This window comes from Martes martes (assembly GCF_963455335.1).
Source record: "Martes martes genome assembly, chromosome: 9".
Lineage (NCBI taxonomy): Eukaryota > Metazoa > Chordata > Mammalia > Carnivora > Mustelidae > Martes > Martes martes.
Window position 1 is genome coordinate 127,524,247 of NC_137896.1, and position 19,756 is coordinate 127,544,002.

Here is a 19,756-nt window from a genome sequence, read left to right on the forward strand (position 1 = left end):
AAGGCCCTTTGCTCTCTGAGCCTCAGTGGCCTGTTCTCCAGGCTCATGGTGTGGTCTCAGCTCCAAAAAAGTCACCAGCTCCATCCCGAGGGGAGGAAGTCAGGTTCAGCCACAAGCCACCCCTGAACCTGCCGGTGAGCTTTGCGGAGAGATGCCCATACCCGGGAACTGCTACTAGTCATCAAACCTTCCGTCTGTCTCCTTCCTAGAAGAAGGGAGGAAGGAACCTCAGTTCCACATTGGCCAAAGGGAAAAGGGGGGAGTACACCGACCACCAGAAGGTGGCGCTACACTGTAAGACAGGCTAGCCAGAAGGGGTGAAGCCTCCAGGAGACAGATCCCGGGATTTCAGAGCTGGGAACCTGTCTAGAGATAAAATGAAATAATTTGAAGCCAGACCTGGAAAGATCCTAAAATATCATTCTGGCACAATCCCATGTCACCGACAGGGAAACTGAGGCCTGGAGAGGTTCCAAGATTGGCCCACAATTGTACAGCTCTACAAAAGGATGCCTGTTTTTTGGCAAAGCTGAGATCAGAGGATAAAACACAGAGATTGGCTCATCAGAGAGAAAACAGGTTTAGGAACTGACATTCCAGTCTCTTCCTGGGGAGGGATCTTGGAGCCCCCACCCTTCACCCCAGGGCAGAGAGGAGATTACAGAGGGTCCATCTCCCTGGTACCCACTGCTCTGCCTCCTGAGTCTCAACGGTACAACCAGATAAAGCTCCACCACTTCCTGGCTGTGTGATCCCGGTAGATGGTCCACTTAGCCTCTCAGAACCTTGACGTCTTCTTCTGGAGAGTGGCACAAAGGTACCTCCCCCTCGGGATCGCTTCGGAGAATTCGAGATCCTCGTGTCAAATGTCTAGCTTAATGCCTGGCATAGAGTAAATTCTCATGAGAGAACTGTCCCTTCTCTTCTGAACTGTGCCTCAAGGAACACTCCTCCAGAAAGTGTCACCAACTTGGACTGGAAATGCCCACCCAGAGTGCACCGTGGAGGAAGGTTCTGCTCGTATGACAGGGCTCATGGCCGAGGACCCCAGACACGGAAGGGTGAGGTCACAGGACGGATGGCGGGGAAAGGAGGAGGGACGCGGGCAGAGTTCCATCCTATAGTGTCGGTCAAGAGAGAATCAGACAAAGTCGCCAAGCCCTCCTGTCTCTGCGCGAAGCCCATTCGCAGAGAAAAAGTTCCCTGGCCAGAACCTCACCAAACATCCACAGACACCCGCCCCCATGCAGGCCCAGCACACGGGTGTGTCCACACAGACGCACACGTCCACACCCAGACCTGCAAGGAGGGCGGGGTGTGGTCATCAGACGGCTGGGTCAGGCGAGCGAGGCCTTCATGGTGGCCTCAGATCCCGCAGGGAACCACATTGTATCTGCCTCCCTACCCGAGCAGCCGACGCGCTCCTTTCAGTCCCTGACTCTCATTCCGGGCCCGCAGGAGCCCGGACAGCATTATCACCACCCTCCCCACTCACAAAAGGCCCCAGCTTTTAAAGGGCTTCCTTGGGACCACACAGCGAGGCAGCCCGCTGTGTAGGTGAAGCCCCTGGCCAGTGGACAAGGCCCAGGTTCCACCCGGTTTCTCACCCTGGTTCCAAGAATAGCTCCCCGCTGCGACTGAGCCTCAGGTCTGGGCCGAGAGGTGAGGGGGCAGAACGGATCCCTCCCGGGAACAGAGGTCCCTCGCAGCTCTGTGACCCTCTGGCTTCTGGCTTCATTCTTTGCCTCTTCTAAGAAAAGATGTCCTCTGGATCTCTCTGACGGGTCCTTACCTAAACTAGAATACGTTTTAGAGATGCAGGACTTTCTGGGTCATCTTTTAGGGACAGCAGGTGTGGAGGGGACAGAGTTCACCTATGAGAGGGAGGCACAGTGACTGCTGTCCCTTCCCACCCAGCCCCCACAATCCCTGTTCAGGGGACTTTCGTGATTCTGCCAGGTTTCTACCAGGAACACTCACTCGACGTTCCTGCGTTACAATAGCCTGGGATAGAACACGCTGCTCATTAAGCACCCAGCTTCGCCCCTACCACGTAGGCAGAGAAATACGGGCTCCCTGAGCATCGGCCTCCCTGAAGACGTGTACCTGGGCTATGGTGACATCTCACCCACAGCTGGCTGAATTCAGGGATGGTGACGTGCCCCAAGCTGGACTACTGAGTCCCAATCCTGTGCCCCACGCCACACCCTGCTAACTGTGTCACCACGGGCAGGGAATTCCATCTCCGGGGCCTTGAGTCCTTCCACAGGCAACGGAGGATAAAGACATATACAGATCTTCCTTGACTTACGGTGGCGTTATGTCCCAATTAACCCATCCCAAGTTGAAAATAGCGTAAGTTGCCAATGCATTTAACATACCTATCGAACATCACGGCTTAGCCTAGCCTTCCTTAAACTTGCAGTTGGGTAAAATCATCACGGCCACTGCCCAGGATCATGACGGAGTAATAACCCCATGTATCGCCAGCCCAGGAAAAGAGCCAAATTCAAAGTACGACTGGTACCAAGTGCATATTGCTTTCGCACCACTGTAATGACAAATTGTAAGTACAAGCCGGGGTTGGTCCGTCCACATATCACATGAAACACTCCCAGCGACTGGTTTGTAGTAAGTACTTAGAAAATGTTAACCAAGATTAGTGGTGTTTTTCACATGCATTCATTCGATGTTGACAGTATACCTACTACTCACAGGTACGGTAGAGGTTCTTCCACCAAAGGGATGGGGCCGTGGCCTCCCTCCCCCAGGCTGTGTGACCAGGAAGGGGGAGGCTCTCCCTATCTGTGCTGAGCAAAGGCAGACCTCGCTCTGCCCTTCCCCCTCGTCCCTATGGAGAATGCATCTCAGATTGGCAGAGCCCCACCTGTGGCACTGTTTGCACAGTTACCATAGTTCGTCCGTGGATTCTCTAAACACTTCTGAACTCCGTGCTCACTGACTTCTCTATTCCTGAAGGTTCACACTCCACCTGAAGCCACTTGTGACGCACCTTGTTCTAGGCTCTGAGAGGAATCCTCCATTTGTGGTGTCCCCACTGCGTGGTAACAGTGAGGTAGACTTTGGGGGAGCAAGAGAGATGACTGGCACATCGTCCTGGCCCTCAGAAAGCCCACACCCCTCTAGAGCCCTCATTCTTCCAATTTACTGAGCATGGACTAGGTGTCGGGGGTGTGTGTGTAGCCGGGAACAAGATGGGCTGCGTGTCTTTCTCCTGGAGCTTGCAGTCAACTGGGAGACAACATGTATCAAGTCATGACAATCACGGTGAGGGGAGAGTGCCAGGTTTCACCGATTTGTGGATGAGACAACGGTTAATAACAAAAAAGTGAGATAAGCGTCATGGGAAGGAGTGACACGGAAGCTGCTGGAACACAGAGGAGGAGGCCAGATCTTCTTAGGGGGCTCAGGAAAGCTTCATGCATAGGCACAACACCACCATTGCTGAAACTGCGGGTTCTAGACTCAAATACCAGGCTTACGGTAGCAGGCCTGACACTTACTAGCTCATTGGGTTAACCAGAGCAAGAACTCAATCTTTCTAAGCCTCTGTCTTCCCATCTACTCTAATGGGAATAAATCAGTCCCCAACATATACCACTGATCGGGGGGTTGAATGAGATGATTCACGGGAAATGTGTAGCTTTGTGCCTGCTGGCATAGAAGAGCACTCAGTAAATGTCCCTCTTCGTCATCTTTACTGAGCGAGATATGAACTGAAAGAGGGGATTGCCAGGAAGTGATCATGCAGAAAGGCATCTCTGCCCTGGATGGGGTCCCTGGCCCAAGGCAAATCATTTCTTTCCTGGGCCTTACTTTTCCCATTCAGTAAATAAGTGGGTTCATTACTTATGACTGACATCTCCTTTTGCTACAAATTGCTCTCTGACTCTGGTTTGCCTTGGCCTTTTGAGGTCAACAACCACACAGAATAATCACTCTCTGACATGATTGTCTACTGCCTACGTTTATGCAGACCACGGCCCAAACCGTATTCTTGGTAACTGCAGCGTTGCTGGGGTCAGAGAGATGACGCACCCTGGAAAGGGTACAATATTCCGCATACACCTGTCCCGACACTGGTGTGCTAATAGAACACTCCTGTCTGTGGTGATCCACCGGCTCGGTCTGGATCTTCACCACCGACTCATTCACCACTGAAAATACAGGTGCCCAACAGAAGTGATGACAGAATCATCATAATATACATTCAGATGCACGAGGCATGTGGTTTCAATATGCCCCATTGTGCTCATGACATTGTGGTTGGTACTTTATTGTCTGCCTGTCAACAGAATCCTTTCTCCAGAGTTCTGGCCAAGTGGCCGAACCCATACGAATTCAACTAGAAGTTGAATTTTTGTACTGTGGCTTCTCCTCAGTTCTAGGAAAATGCTTTATCCTTGTTTTCTATCTTGTTATTAAGCATCAAGATCACCTAAAACAGAAGCTGGGAGTCATCCCGGACATCCTGTCCTCAGATTCAATAATTAACCGGAGACCCACTGCTATAAATTTTACCTCCCTGACACCTTTCAGAAGAGCCCAGTATATTTTTGCCCCAACGCCCCATACTGGCTCAAACACCCCATCATGTCTTTGCTCAGAATTGTGAGATAAAGTCGGTTTACCGTCCTCCACTGGCCCCACTGTCTCTCCTGTTCCAAGTGAGCCCCTCTAAAACACAAATAGGAATGACCATGTCACTCTACTACCCAACACTTTTCCATTAACTCCCCTTCCCCTGGCGGTTCTCAAACTTGAGCAGGCCTCTGAGTCACCGCGAGAGCTTGAAAAAACACACATTATTAAGCCCACGCTCAGAGTGTCTGATACAATAGGCCGAGGACGGGACTTGGGAATTTGCATCTGTGCCAGGTGTCCAGGTAATGCCGACGCTGCTGTGTTGGGGACCACAATTCAGGGCCACTGCCCTACACTCCAGGATGTAAACCGCCCCCCCCACCCTGGCCTGGCACTTGGGATCCTTGACAAGCTGTGACCCAGCATAGTTTTTCCATTTTATACAAGTGACGTCACACACACACATAGACCTACTCCCGCAGCCAAATATCCTTGTAGAACAGAGACTTTTGGGTTTGAACAGAGAATCCAGACTGTAGGTATGAAGCTCATACCCTTACAAGACAAGTAATAAGGATGAGGCTGAACTCAGTAGGCCATCCGGGGCTCAGCCCCCCACTCCCCAGCAGGGGCTGGCAAGCATCGACACCCAAGCTTTGTAACTGAGCTTCGAGGTAGACTCCATCCAAAATGCTGTCTTCTCCTGATGCCTGAAAGCCGTGTGGCAAAATAAACACCACAGCCGGTTCATTATTTAAGCCAAACGTAAACAAGATCTAAAACAGAATAGGGTGGTTGCGAGCCAAATGGAAAGGTAGTTTGAGGTTATGAAATCTGGCTTGGAAACCACATGTTGTCTGAACTTGTAAACATCAAAGAGCCAGACTGGAAAACTGTAATAATATAATAATAATTAATAATAATAAAATCATGCCTTCCCCACTATTACCTCGGGATATAAAATCATAAAAAAAGAAATTAAGATGTGATAGGCCTATTAAGCTACTTACTCTGTCTCTTGAGAGGGAAGATGTGCACCATCTACAGGGTCTAGGAAACCTTCTGCTCCAAAGGACACTCACAAATTCTCAAGGACAAGAGGGAGCTTCAGAGGAAGCAAGATCACAAACCCCCCCGCTAAGAGGTCATACAGCAGTCTCCATTTCTCCCACCTGCAGAATTCTGAGTTGCTGAGGACTTAGAAGGCCCACTCGCCGTCCTTGGAAGAAGAAGGGAAGCCCAGAGCCCACAGCCTCCCCCGCTGGGTCATGACCAGCCGCCATAGCCAGGAGGATCATTTGGCAGGACGGTGGCTGTGACCTTGACCACCACTCCTGAGTTGCCGAGGCAGGTCCCTAAGATCAAGCTGCTCACACAGCAACACCAGACAACTGACCAGAAGGGTTTTTGTTTTGTTTTTTTAAAGATTTTATTTCTTTATTTGAGAAACAGAGTAGGCACACAAGTAAGAGAGATCATGAGAGGGAAGGACAGGCAGAAGGAAAGGGACAAGAGACTCCCCACTGAGCAGGAAGCCAGACATGGACCTCCATCCCAGGACCCTGGGATCATGACCCGAGCTGAAGGCAGCCCCTTAACCAACTGAGCCACCCAGCACGCCTAGAACTGACCAGATTTTAATTGCAGCATTTGGGAGATTCATATGCCGTTCGGCCCTTTCCTTTGGAAGTTCAGGATCAAAACAACTTGAAAATTCAGAGTTAACCATATAACAAATTATTCTCCTATAATGTGATAACAATACTCATTCTTTTGAGATGAATGTTCCAAAATTAGTTTATCTTTCCCTTCCTTATGAATAGCTTCCTCTTTACCCCTAAAATAACAACAAAATCCAGACCCAGCAGATGGAAGTATTCAGTAGGCCTTTGGAGTGAAGGTGTTTTTATAGAATTTATTTGGGATAAATATATATCTTTTCTACTTTCAAATAGGTCTCATCTTATGTTGTCTCATCCATCATAAAATAAACTTTCACTTGACCCAATCAGTGCTCTGCTAACCTATGAAAGGTCTTTCTGCCACCACACAGCTTAATCTCCTTCAGTTTTTAAGTAGTCCCCAAACAAGGAGATTGATAATATATTAAGTTTCTCAGGGCAGCATCATACTTTCATTTTAGAGTTGTGGCATCCAGTATGGTTGATAGTCATTGGCCATACATGACAATTTAAATTTTGCATTATTAAAAATAAGTAAAGTGGGTTTGCCTGGCTGGCTTAGTAGGTAGAGTGTGCAATTCTCGACCCCGGGGTTGCAAGTTTGAGCCCCACAATGGGTGTAGAGATGACTTAAAAATGTTTAAAAATCTTAAAAAAAAAAATAAAGTAAAAGGTTCCATCCTATATTTCAGTAAAATATGTGGTTAAATCACACTAACCACATATTAAGTGTTTAATAGTCACATGCAGGTGGTGGCTATCAGATATAGAAAATGCCCATTATCACAGGAAGTTCTATCTCTTTGCCCCATTTTAGAAGTTAAATTTCTCCCCAAGTCCTTTACATCTCCCATCCTGCACTCCTGCTCTCAGAACCCACTTTACTACTTCTCATCCCTGTGTGGCAAATGCAGCCTCTTCCCTACCTGGGCTCATTGGCTTTGGCCTGTCCAACCCTGAGAACTGCCCTCCATCCTGTAAAGGATACAGGGAAGAGTCCTGCCGAGGACAATCAGTAATGCAGGGGCACCCGGGTGGCTCAGCCATTTAAGCATCAGCCTTCAGGGTCAGGTCACGATCCTAGTGTCCTGGGATCAAACCCCACATCTGGCTCCCTACCCAGTGGGGAGCCTGCTTCTCCCTCTGCCTGCTGCTCCCCCTGCCTCTCTCTCTCTCTCTCTCAAATGAATAAATAAAAACTTTAAAAAAAAAATTTTTTTTTAATTTTAAAAGGCAATCAGTATGCAGAACCAGGCTCAAAATCCAACAATCTAATTACTAGTGTCTCATTGCATTAATGTTTTTGCACATCTTATCCCTTTGGTACTCGGATACATTTGTATCCCTTACTTACCTGCATGTGTATTATCCTGCTCCGACCTCAAATGACTCCAAGCTGCAATTCTTCGAGAAGGGCTCCACCCTTTATGCATATTCCTGATATCTTTTTGGCCTCTGGCTGGTTGGTGGGGGGGCTCAGTTTCCCATGTGAAAGTTTGGAAAATCCAGATCAGGCCGCGAGTGTCCACTAATTTCAATCTCAGCAGCCCTATGTCTGTTCAAAGTAGAACGTGGTAAGGTAGAAAGAACACTACTGGTCATGGAATTCAAGGAATTCTGGATCCATATCTCCATTACTCTGTTTCAGGCTCTGGGATCTTGGGGAAGTTCCAGAACATCTCTGAGCCTCCCTGTCCTCACCTGTGGGGGTAACAATAACAATCATGAGTTTGTGGTGAGGCTTAGATTAGCATAAGGATGGTAAACAGCTAGCTCGGTGGTGAGTTTATATAAATCTAGACACCCAGTGCAACCATGCCCTTTAAATGTTTCTCTTTAGAAATTTTTGAATTAGTGGTAATAGAATAATGCAGCTGGTAGGGTTTTTTTTAAGCCATTAAAAGACGACAGCTCTTAAAAGTAACTATTTAATTAACATCTTGCTTTTGTTTATATTACTACAAATAACCTGTTATCCATGCTCTGCAAAGTTAATCATTCAGAACAAACGGGTGTCATTTGAAATCTTACGTGGAAAGCAATCCCTTAAAAGGCCAGCACTTTCAGAGCTAACTTCAAATTAGCGAGACACAAGTTTTCTCTGCCCAAGTTAGATCTCTAAGCACTAAGGTGAGTCTTGTTCCAAACATGCCCACAGACACAAAAGTGAGGGCAAGGAGCACAGCATGGCAGGTAAAACACCTTGGCTCCGGAGTGAACAGCTGAATGGAATCTTGACTTGGTGACTTCGTGGCCGAAGATTGCACAGATTATTAACACACTGGAACGGTGTCCGGTATGTGACAAATACTTCCTCTCTAAATCCGTAAGAAATTATCCTCATACTCCAAGGATCCTGGCACACTTATCTGAAATATTATGATCATTGGGGGGGGGGGGGTCATCCAGAGAGGACTTGCAGCGACTCTTATGAATAAGACGGACGCATGGTGCACTTTGGCCCCAGGTGGAAGGCTCTATCTTCGTCATTTCGTCTCATTCCATCTCCAACCTATGGCTCCTGGGGGAAATTCTATTTCTAGTACATGGCAAAGACAGAATTCAGTGCAGGGAAATCTGACTTCAAAAACCAGACTCTGGGCACCTGGGTGGCTCAGTTGGTTGAGCAACTGCCTTCGGCTCAGGTCATGATCCCAGAGTCCCGGGATCGAGTCCCACATCGCGGGCTCCCAGCTCCTCAGCGAGTCTGCTTCTCCCTCGGACCTTCTCCCCTCTCATGCTCTCTCTCTCACTGTCTTTCTCTCAAATAAATAAATAAAGTCTTTAAAATAAAAATCAGACTCTGAACTTCTGTGCGTTTCTGCCATTCCAGGAAATTAGGCCAGGGTGACGGAGGCTGGTGGCTCCAGACTCATACCCGGGGTTCGGGTCCTGTTCCACAACTCACTAGCTTTGTGAACTTGAAGTTGAACCTGAGTCTTCTGTTTCCTCAAATGTAAAATAGGGGTGATAATAATACTATCTTGAGGGACGTCATAGGAGAAGTAAATGAAAGCGTGCTGAGCACCTAGACCCATTGTAGGCATAACAGGAAAAGTTCGAACACAGGAAAAGCACACTAGCAATTTGCAGAGTCAGGTGAGGGACCCCTGCACCCTGGTTGCTGACAAGAGCCTGGTACCTCCCTGGAGCAGTTAAGTGGGTAATTGCTTCAGCAGAAAGGGATACTGATGTTAAAGGTAGAAGTCCTGGGAAAACCAACCCTTGCCTATACCAGTCTTGCTTGGTAGAATCGGGTATCTCTGGGCCTCTAACCTGCTGGGTTCTCTAAATAAAAAAGTCCTGAGGCATTTAGATTCGCCAAGAAAAGCCATGCATTTTTAAAACTGCTCTTTGTAAACTGAAGTTAACCTTTGCAACCGCTCAGTCCTGAAACCCTTGACTGTTGACCTTCACAGAGGTCACACATTTTGCCAGGATGCCTGCTCGGCCATTGCAAATAGATTTGTTGGCTCTAGAACTAATGTCTCAAAAGGATTTTGACCCATAGGCCATGTTTTCACTTCCTGGGTTCTGTAATGACCCCAGAAGATGGCTCCGTCTTCTCAAAAGGACACCCCGGACCAGGAGACACCGTGGAATACCCCTACCTACAAACTGTTTTCCCTTCCTCCAATGTAGTTGCCAAATAATCAGCTCTAGTGATCCTTCCAGAAAATAGGATCTGACTCCTCCCGGGGTCTGGCTGCCCTTATGACCTCACCCACCAATATGGCACCCACCCTCTTGGACTGACCAGTCATAATGAAGTTCTATAGTTCTTTAAGTTTTCATGCTTTGCTGCCGTTATGCATTGGCCTACCCTCTTCCTTTTGTCTGTACACTCTCCACCCTCCATCTTCTTGCTAAGTCCAACTAACTAATGTCTCATAACTAGGCTCAGTACCACCCCTCGAATGGATTAGAAACTCCTCCTTGGTCCTCCCACAGGATTTTCTGGCCCTTTTGTGCAGCTCTAATGGTGCCAACTGAGAATTGTTTCTGCCTCTTCCTGCAAGAGTGTAAGATCCTCAAGGGCAAAGACCTCATGCTATCCAATTTTATATCACAAATGCAGGGTCTGGGGCAGAGAAGAAGGTGCTCAATAGATATTTGGGGAAAGAAGGAAATGGAAGGAAAAAGAGGGGAGGGAAAAGAGGGAAAGAGGAGAGCAAACTATGAGCTAGAAAGAAAGATAAAGATTAAGTTCTGAAGCCTTTTGGCTTGAGGAGCCCTTCTTGGCACCCCCTGGCATCAGGTGTCTGCAGCATGTACTTTCCAGACTCACCTGGCACTACATGCTGGGGAAGGGTTTCCAACTGAACCAGCTCAGGCTGGATTCTATTATTTTGCTTGTGCACATACAGCTTTCTGCCTTTTGAAACAAAGCCACATGGACACAATCGACAACACTTATCAAGCATCCAGGTTCCTGGCCAACTGCCCGTGCTGAGCACAGGCACCAATGCTGAAGTGAACACACAACCTCCTGATGGGCAATGGAGCGGTGGTCGCAAGATTCTCGTGCCATCTTGTAAGCAGCTGGCATTCTCTCCGCAGTCCGTAGGCTCTGAAATATTTGGGCACCCCAAAAGACTCCTGTTGGTTAGCCCCTAGAACAACTTCCTTAAGGATGTATCCTTATTCCTTTTTCTTTTCTTTAGAGCTCTCTCTACTCTGTCCCTCTTAAATCCCTGGCATTCATAACCATTTATCCCCCAGAATGCATAAAAAAATAGGCCACCTCACCAACTCCATGTTTCTCCCTGTCTCCGAACAAACACTAGGAATCCTTGTCACTTGAGGAATATTAAAGGGTGCCTGGTATAGTGAAAGATGCTAGCTTAGTGGTCTGTCGGACCTGGGCTTGCATTCCGCCTGAAGCAATTGCTGGGCTAGCAACTCAATTGCTCTAAGAGTCCGTTTCCTTGAGTGTGACATGGGAGGGCAGGAGGGTCGACAATGCCTCTCTCGTCGAGCTGCCGTAATGATTGGGTGTGATGTAGGTAGAGCTTTTCTGCAAAAGTTCTCACATATGGTGGGTACCCAACTAACTACAGCTAAAATAATGAGAATTCTTTAAATTCTTGAAATATAAATAATTTGAAATAATTACTAAATAAATAGGCCCCACTAGACAAACCATAAGTAACAAAAATAACTAATGTGAAGACGTTGTGAAGATTCAAGGACATTGACAGTCTCTTCATGATTCTGGTCTCAAATTTGTCACTAACTCTCCGCAAGGTTGTGAGTCTTCCTCAAGGGTAGTCTAGTCCTGTTAGATCTTCACCTTTGATTGTCATCAAATTATCCCAACCTCAAACTCTTACCCTTCTACAAGGCTGAGGAAACCACCCCCCATTCAGAGACCTCCCCCTTCCTGACATAGAAATCAAAAAGGACTACTAAATCAATACGTGTTTTTATATATACACACACACACACATATATATATATTTATATATATATTTATATGTATGTACATATATATATAAAATTTAGTAAATTTATATGTGGTTGATATTTAATTTCTTAATAATATCCAGTTCTCTAGTAAATTAGAATGGACTAGAGGGTAAAAGCTGTATGAGGTTTTTAGAAAGGGCAAAAAGCAGTGGTGGGAAGTACTGGGGAGACATAACCACCAAGAAGGGGCAGCCAACATTCAGAAAGGAGGGAGATGAGACACCAGCAAGAAAGACAACCCTCTGGGGCCATTTAGCATGGGGACGAGAGGCACATCCTATCTCAGGACAACCCTCCCCACATCCCCTGCCCCCACCCTGCCCTGCCCGGGGTCCCAGCCTGTAGCAGCCCGGTGACCCCGTGAATACTGTGACAACTGCCAGGAGGGTGTAGCACACCGAACACCCACATTATAAGGGTCCTCTGAGTTCCGCAAGCCCAAACTCTTCTAATTCCGATGAACAAGGAGGGCCCCACACTCTCATTTCCCCCCAAAAGTAAAATCCCTTAGAAATGGGGAGAGTCTGTTGAGTAACTTGTGCTGGTTGTATAGAATAATGGTAATGGTGACAATATCTAACATGTGTTAAGTGTTTGCGACAGGCCAGGTTCAACACCTCTTCTCTCATTCTATCTTCAGAACCAGCCTCAGAGGTAGAGCTGATTCAGTCCTATTTCCCTGGGAGCTCAGGTGTCACAGGTTGAAATAACCCACCCAAGATGACAGAGCTAAGAACTGATGGAGGCTGTGTGTGTTTTGGATTTGTAGGATGACTCCCACCAAAAATGCTTGGTATCTGCCTCCATTTCTATGCTATGTCTGGTTCCATAAAAATAACAAGACCAATGACACACTCATGTGTTCTCCAATACACTGGGCTGATTATTCCTCTCATCAAACCAGATGCTTGGGTTGCTTCTCAGAGGGGCAAGCCTTTTGACTCTGCCCAGTTCCCCTCGAGCAGCGGTAACTGTCCAGCTCAATCTGAAACTATTCCCACCCCGTTTAATTCAATAGCCATTAATTCCCTGACTTCACTCCCTGAACTCTGAACATCTGTTTCTTCCAATGCCTGGGTTTAGCTCCTCGTTGCTTTTGGTGGCTGATGTTAACATTTACTTCTCACGTTCTGTCTTCTGCTAAAATCCTTAAAGCAAGTGATAACCAGAGATTTCACATGAAATCCTTTCTTTTTTCTTTTAAATTTTTTATTTTACCTTTTAATAAGAGTTATATGTATTTAAGGTGTATAACATGATGATTTTATATATATAATAAATATTATATATATACATATATATACAGTGAAATGATTATACAGTCAAGCTAGTTGACATATCATCTCACATAGTTACCGTTTTGTGTGTGTGTGTGGTAAGAGCATCTGAAATCTACTCGCTTAGCAAATCCCCAGTATAATTTTTTAAATTTTATAATCCTCAGTGCTGACAAAGAGGGGTCACTAGTATATTCATATTCTGATTATATTATAAATTATAGGAAATTATATAACAAGGTGGAGCTAACGTCACAAAAGTGCTCATGCCCTTTATGTCTCTTTTTTTCTTTTCTGAAGATATAAAGATAAGCATTTAATGAAAATTCTTTCTAAATGTTAAATACTCCCCAAACAGGAGATAGCCATCTATGTGTTTAAATATTGGGCAGCCATCAAAAATGGTGACTGCGATCCTCATAAAATATTCTTACGGGAACTTTGATTAAAAAAAAAAAAAAAAGCAAGATACCAAATGTTGTTTTCACCATGGTTAGGATTTTGTAAAGGTATGTCCGTATGTGGACAGAGATGGACGGTTTCACAAAAAATGTTTTTGGGGGCACCTGGGTGGCTCAGTGGGTTAAAGCCTCTGCCTTCAGCTCAGATCATGGTCCCAGGGTCCTGGGATCGAGCCCCGCATCAGGCTCTCTGCTCAGCGGGAAGCCTGCCTCCCTTCCTCTCTCTCTGCCTGCCTCTCTGCCTACTTGTGATCTCTGTCTGTCAAATAAATAAATAAAAATTTAAAAAAAAAAGGCTGTTAAAAAAACATTTTTGAAAATTGTGTTCGAGAATGGAACGAGTTCTTTCCATTTTAAAAATTCATCTTTCAGGAGCGCCTGGGTGGCTCAGTGGGTTAAGCCTCTGCCTTCAGCTCAGGTCATGATCTTCGGGTCCTGGGATCGAGCCCCATCAGGCTCCCTGTTCAGCGGGAAGCCTGCTTCCCCTCCCCCTCTGCCTGCCTCTCCGTCTACTTGTGATCTCTGTCTGTCAAATAAATAAATAACATCTTTTAAAAAAAAACACACCTCATCTTTCAAAGAGTACACTAATCATGATGTGCGCTGAGTAATGAAGAGGATTGTTAAATTGGTATATTGTACACCTGAAGCTAATACAATGCTGTATGTTAACTATACTGAAACTAAAATAAGAAAGAGAGAGAGAGGAAGGAAGGAAGGAAGGAAGGAAAGAAAGGAAAGGAAAGAGGGAAAGAAAAAAACCTTATCTTTCATATATAAATTTTTTTTAACTAAAAAAGCCACTTCTCCTTACTCGATGTTACCATGGACCTGTCTACAGGAAGCTTCTGACTCTTCCCATGGGAACGGCTGTCCCAGGACGCTGGGGATCAGGATTTACAGGGTACCCGGATGGACTATCTTGGAGTAACTTCCAGATCATTTTTGAAGCAAATTGCAAAGGTTACAACATTTCAAGCTCCAAGATAAGTATTGTTTTAAACCCTTTGGGGGGAAAAAAAAAAAGCTCCAAATAATCTTATTTTAGATCTCAGGGTGATAGGCTTTGATACATGACTTGTCCTCTGGAGAACAAACACTCATAAACATTTTGGTGCCAGTGTAAAGCTGATTTCGGCCACCTGGGAGCGTGAGTCTCAACGGTCTGGCTTGAGGACAGGGTTCTAGTCACATTTTGATTCAAGAACAATAAATAGCAATTAACTGAGGCAATTGACTTGCCAGTCTTTGAACCAACTGGAAACCAAGATCTAGCAAAACAATTTGGTGTTTCAATGCAAGTTAAACTCTCCGAGGTGTCTGCCTCCACCTAAGTCATAACTCATGCTCTTTGAAATTCAACTGCATCTCAGGAAATGGGTAACTTTCCAAGCACAGAACTTCCCCCTGGACTCATATTCACTAGCTTGTCAATCAGATGTTCAACCTTCCTTTAAAGTTTAAGCCTTATTAACCTACACACTGGATTTGACTGGTGATAGGCCACTGCAGACAATGGAAACCACTCCCAGGTTCCAAATCCCGTAGTCCTGGTTCAGATCCCCACAAATTCCCTGGAAGGGATGAAAGAATCACTCACATGTCTGATCCTTCGAACAGAGGCAATGAGAGGACAGTGTTTAAAAAGGAAAAAAAAAAAAAAAAAGTTCCTGGAGGCCCTGCTGATTGAGACATCTTGGAGGAAAACCAGCTCTGCTCCCCACCAAACCGCCCGGAGCAGCCGGGAGTACACAGCCTCGGCCCTCCCAGACTCTGTCGGGAGCATGCTGGGCGCGCCATATGCAAGATCCGAACCAAACGTATAGTTGGCAAAAGTACTCATTTCGGAGGCAGACATGCCAAGGTTGCCCAGAAACTGGTAGAAAGTCAGCTCTAGCGTGGGGAGCGCCTAGTCAGGAAGATTCTAGCTGGAAAGTCAGGAAAATTATTTGTGGAGGCAGTTTGGATGCAGAAATATGGCCTCTAGGACTAGGGCAGGGGAAAGGGCAATCTGGGGTCATCCTTTGATTTCTTTCCCTTTGTTTCATCACAGCAGAATGTAACCTTAGTGCCGCTGGGCTTTTCCATGAGGCTTGGCACCTCTGTCACTTTCCACAAATGTCAGCTTAAAAACAAAATAACGTACATATCAGAAACGAGTGGAAACTGACTCGAAGAACCTGAGATAGGTAGGGTCACAGACATGGAAATCCACAAATGAGAATCCATTTGTCACTTTCCAGAGCATTGCTACTTTCCAAAGCCAGTGCAGCTGGTGGAAAGAAAAAGAGCTCAGAGTTTCATTCCAGAGTCCTGACATTTATCTTACCTGCCTTTTTTAAACACCAAAATCACCTCTCATTCCTCAAATTCTTAGTTATCCAAGGAATAAAAATAAGCTTAGAGGAGGTGGAGGATGGAAGCATCGTCCTTCCCCGGACCTACCAGGTCATGGGCCTTGAAGCCCTCGGTCCACAGGCTTGGGGACTCTTCCACACAGATGGGGACAGGGAGGGTCCCAAATCATGCAGGAAGTCCCATGGCCTCAGAACTCCACTCCCACTCCAGTCTTCATGCCCAAGGAGAGGAGAGGCTCGGGGTTTTCACATGGTATCCGCACGTCTTCCCTTTGACGTTGTATTAAGTTATATTAGTTGTGCAATTACCAAAAACGAGGGAGGCATCTAAAAACAGGCTCATGCCGCTGCATCTACTCACTGGCAGTCTGTGGGCAAGAATGCCAGCTCGGTCACATTGAATGTCATCTGCAGGATTGCCCAAGCTGGGAGTACCCTCGGTGAGGGTTCCTGCCCCATGGGGATGTCCCAGTCCGACAAAAGACCTATTAACCTACCCGAATGCCCAGCACTGACTGACAATAAATACCAACGTCCTGGACATCCCCTGCCCCCCACCACCTCTCAGTGGATGGGTGCTGGGTGACACAGGCAGTTAAAGATGTTCTGTATAACCGTCGGCTCCCGCAGCTGGGTCCCTACCTGTTCCCCCTGCCCACCTGACTGACGAGTCCAAGCCTTAGGGAGCGTATGTGGTTTATGACAGGTAGAAAATCTCCACAATGGCTGTTAATTAACTATAGAGTGACACGGAACCTTTGCCCAGGGCCTTTCTCCTGAAAGTTACGGGGTTGAATAGATACTCAAAATTGATACTCTTATCAGTTAAAAAAAATCTGACTTTATTCCCTTACTCTCTATTAGAGGTGCCATCATGATACATTTTTAAGAGAACAAAGTAACAACAAAAAACAAGTCATATGTTCTGTTTCCAGAAACATGGGCTCAGAGGGACTATTGTCTGGTTCCTCGGTGGTACCTCCCTTTACTTCATAAGGGAAATGGTGCAAATAAATCACAACATAAAGACTGTTATTCATTTTGTGCTTATGAGGGTACAAGGGCTATTATTGATTTTTTAAAGAAGTTTACGAAAAGAAGATGAAAACAAAATCCCTCTAAGGTTGCTAGCTTCTTATGTAATTGTCAGGCCCTGGGAGCGGGTGAGAACTATTTACAGGGGTGACCGGGAGCCCAGTAGAGAAAACACAAGTGCCAAACTCTTGAAGTTGTATTTCTTTTCAAAAAGCCTCTCCTGCAGCCCCACTTTCTTCCCCACTGTTTCTAGTCCAGTGGCCAAGTCCCAAAAAGCATGAAGGCCAAACAGTGTCCTTTACAGAATGAAGGCATTGCAGGGAAATCGATCCCAACCCCTGGGGCTCCTTCTCCCCCAAACCTGGAGCTCCGCATAGACGATTGGCATGCGGGCCGGAAGGGCAGTGGGAACATAGCTGGGGTTACACAGAGCATCTGAAGGCCAAGGCCACAGCTGTCCTTCCACTCTGCAGGGTCCACATTATCACAGTAATTTACTAGCAGGTGAAATGTCTCACTCCCATCAGAGGCCAGGCATATTCCTCCAAGGACACCCTTGTAGGAAATCGTGCTGAGTTATGAGCAGGCAGGGTCGACACAGGAGGCACCAACATAGCAGAGATGAGGAGAGGAGATTAGGTGTGACTTTGCAGATTAACTTTTAGTCTCTCTCCTTGGGAATCTACTCCTCCTGAAAGTGTGGCCTCCCAGCCTCCACAGTTACATAGTTCCATAGAACGGACTTGAGTAATGCGGGACACTGCTGGATAAAGAAGCCAGCCCGATTTTGCAGAAAGAGCTTGAGGTTTTGAAATCAAACATAAAATCTTACTCATGAGCTCTCTGACTTTAAACTCAATGCAAAACAGGGGTTCAACTTCTGTAACTGTAAGCTGTAACCTAAGAGGTGGAAAAGGGCTCTCTCTAAGCACAAAGTCCAAGCGTAGAAACACAAATGGACGACAGTGCAGTCTTTTAAAAACAATAAGAAAATTAAAAGAAAATTCCAAATTAGAAAAAAAATTTTGCAACTTTATATGCACAAGGCGGGTTAACATTTTTAGTACACAGATTGCTTTGTAAGTTAATAATAAAAACAGTCAACAACCAAATTGTTAAGTGCACCATGGGACATAAAAAGATACTTCATAAAAGATACATAAATGATCAATACGCATGTGAAAAGGTATTCAACTTCACTAAATATCCAAGAATTATAAAAATGTACCAAAATGCAATTCCACGTTTGACTTACCAAATTAGAAAAGACTATTTTTTAAAACACAAAGGGTTGGCTGAGATGAAAGAAAATGTGCATAGTCTGATACTGTACATAGAAATATAAATTGGCATAACCTTTTTGAAGACGATCCAAAAGTTTTAAAGATAGTCCTACTCTTTAAGCAAACAATTCCACTCTTGAGGACTGATCTTAAGGAAATAATTACAGACATGTTAATGATTTAGCTAAAGGATGTTTGCTGCAGCGCTGTTTGCAACAGCAAATATTTAGAAACACAACCTAACTATTCGGCATTCATTCAAGTACGTCATTCATCAAATATTTACTAAGCACTTAGTAAGCTATGGGCCATGGACATAACAGACGAAGTGAATCAAAGCACCTCAATGTAATGAAATACACTGCGGCATTAAAATGAAAATATCTAATGACAGAAAAAAAATAGTCATTATATATTGTTCACTGGGAAAATGCATGTTAAAAACAGGATATATAATATCCCATTTGGGAAAAATATACACATATTTTATAAAAGTTTAGAAATATGCAACAGATTTTCAAAGAGGTTATTGCTGGATGATAAGACATGACTGTTTAACTTTCCTTCCTTTCACTTCTCTACAACTGTCTCATTGAATCATTATATGATTTTTTTTTTAAGTCACTAACTTAGTAAAGGCATCTACCTTGTGTTTCAAAGATAAAAATGAGAAAAGTATCTGGTAGATCATAAATGCCCCCAAACAATTTGTCTCTCCATTTGGGGATTATCCCAACATCTTCTATGACCGACCTTCTGGAAACCCGTCACTTCAGTGCTAATTCGAGCTAGATCTTTGGGAATGGCATCCTTGGACACAGAGTCCTTGGCGTCATCAAAGCAGTGCACAAATGTGCCAATTCTCATTCAGGAAAGAGTCCCCCCACCCATTGTTCTTTTCATTCCAGTCATTCGGTTATTTCCAGTGCCGCCTTGCCTACAATCACTTCACTTTCTATTTCTTTCTTGAGTTCTGCCAGCTTGTTTTTAATCTCGTTGCATTGACTTTAATCCAATCTTTGGATTCTTAAATTTTATCTTTGAGTTTTTTCTTTAAAGTAATAATAAAATTCATGTTGTCTGGGACACCTGGATGGCTCAACTGGTTAAGTGCCAGACTCGATCTCAGCTCAGGTCTCGATCTCATGATTCTGAGTTCAAGCCCTGCGCTGGGCTCCCCACTGGATGTGGAGCCTGCTTTAAAGGGAAGTAAAATTCATGTTATCTGTAATGTCTTTGCAACTTTAGAGAACTATTTGCATTCTTGTTCCCTTAGGTAATATACATTCTCCATCTGCCTTTTCTCGTGTCCCTTTCTTCCTTCTTTGGAGTATCTGTGCACAGATTGGATGTTAGGTTCCTTCTTCATCTCCTTCAACTTTTTTTTTCTTGTAGATTTTATTTATTTATTTGACAGAGATCACAAGTAGGCAGAGAGGCAGGCAGAGAGAGAGAGAGGGGAGGAAGCAGGCTCCCTGCCGAGCAGAGAGCCCAACTCAGGGCTTAATCCCAGGACCCTGGGATCATGACCTGAGCCGAAGGCAGAGGCTTAACCCACTGAGCCACCCAGGCGCCCCATCCTTCATC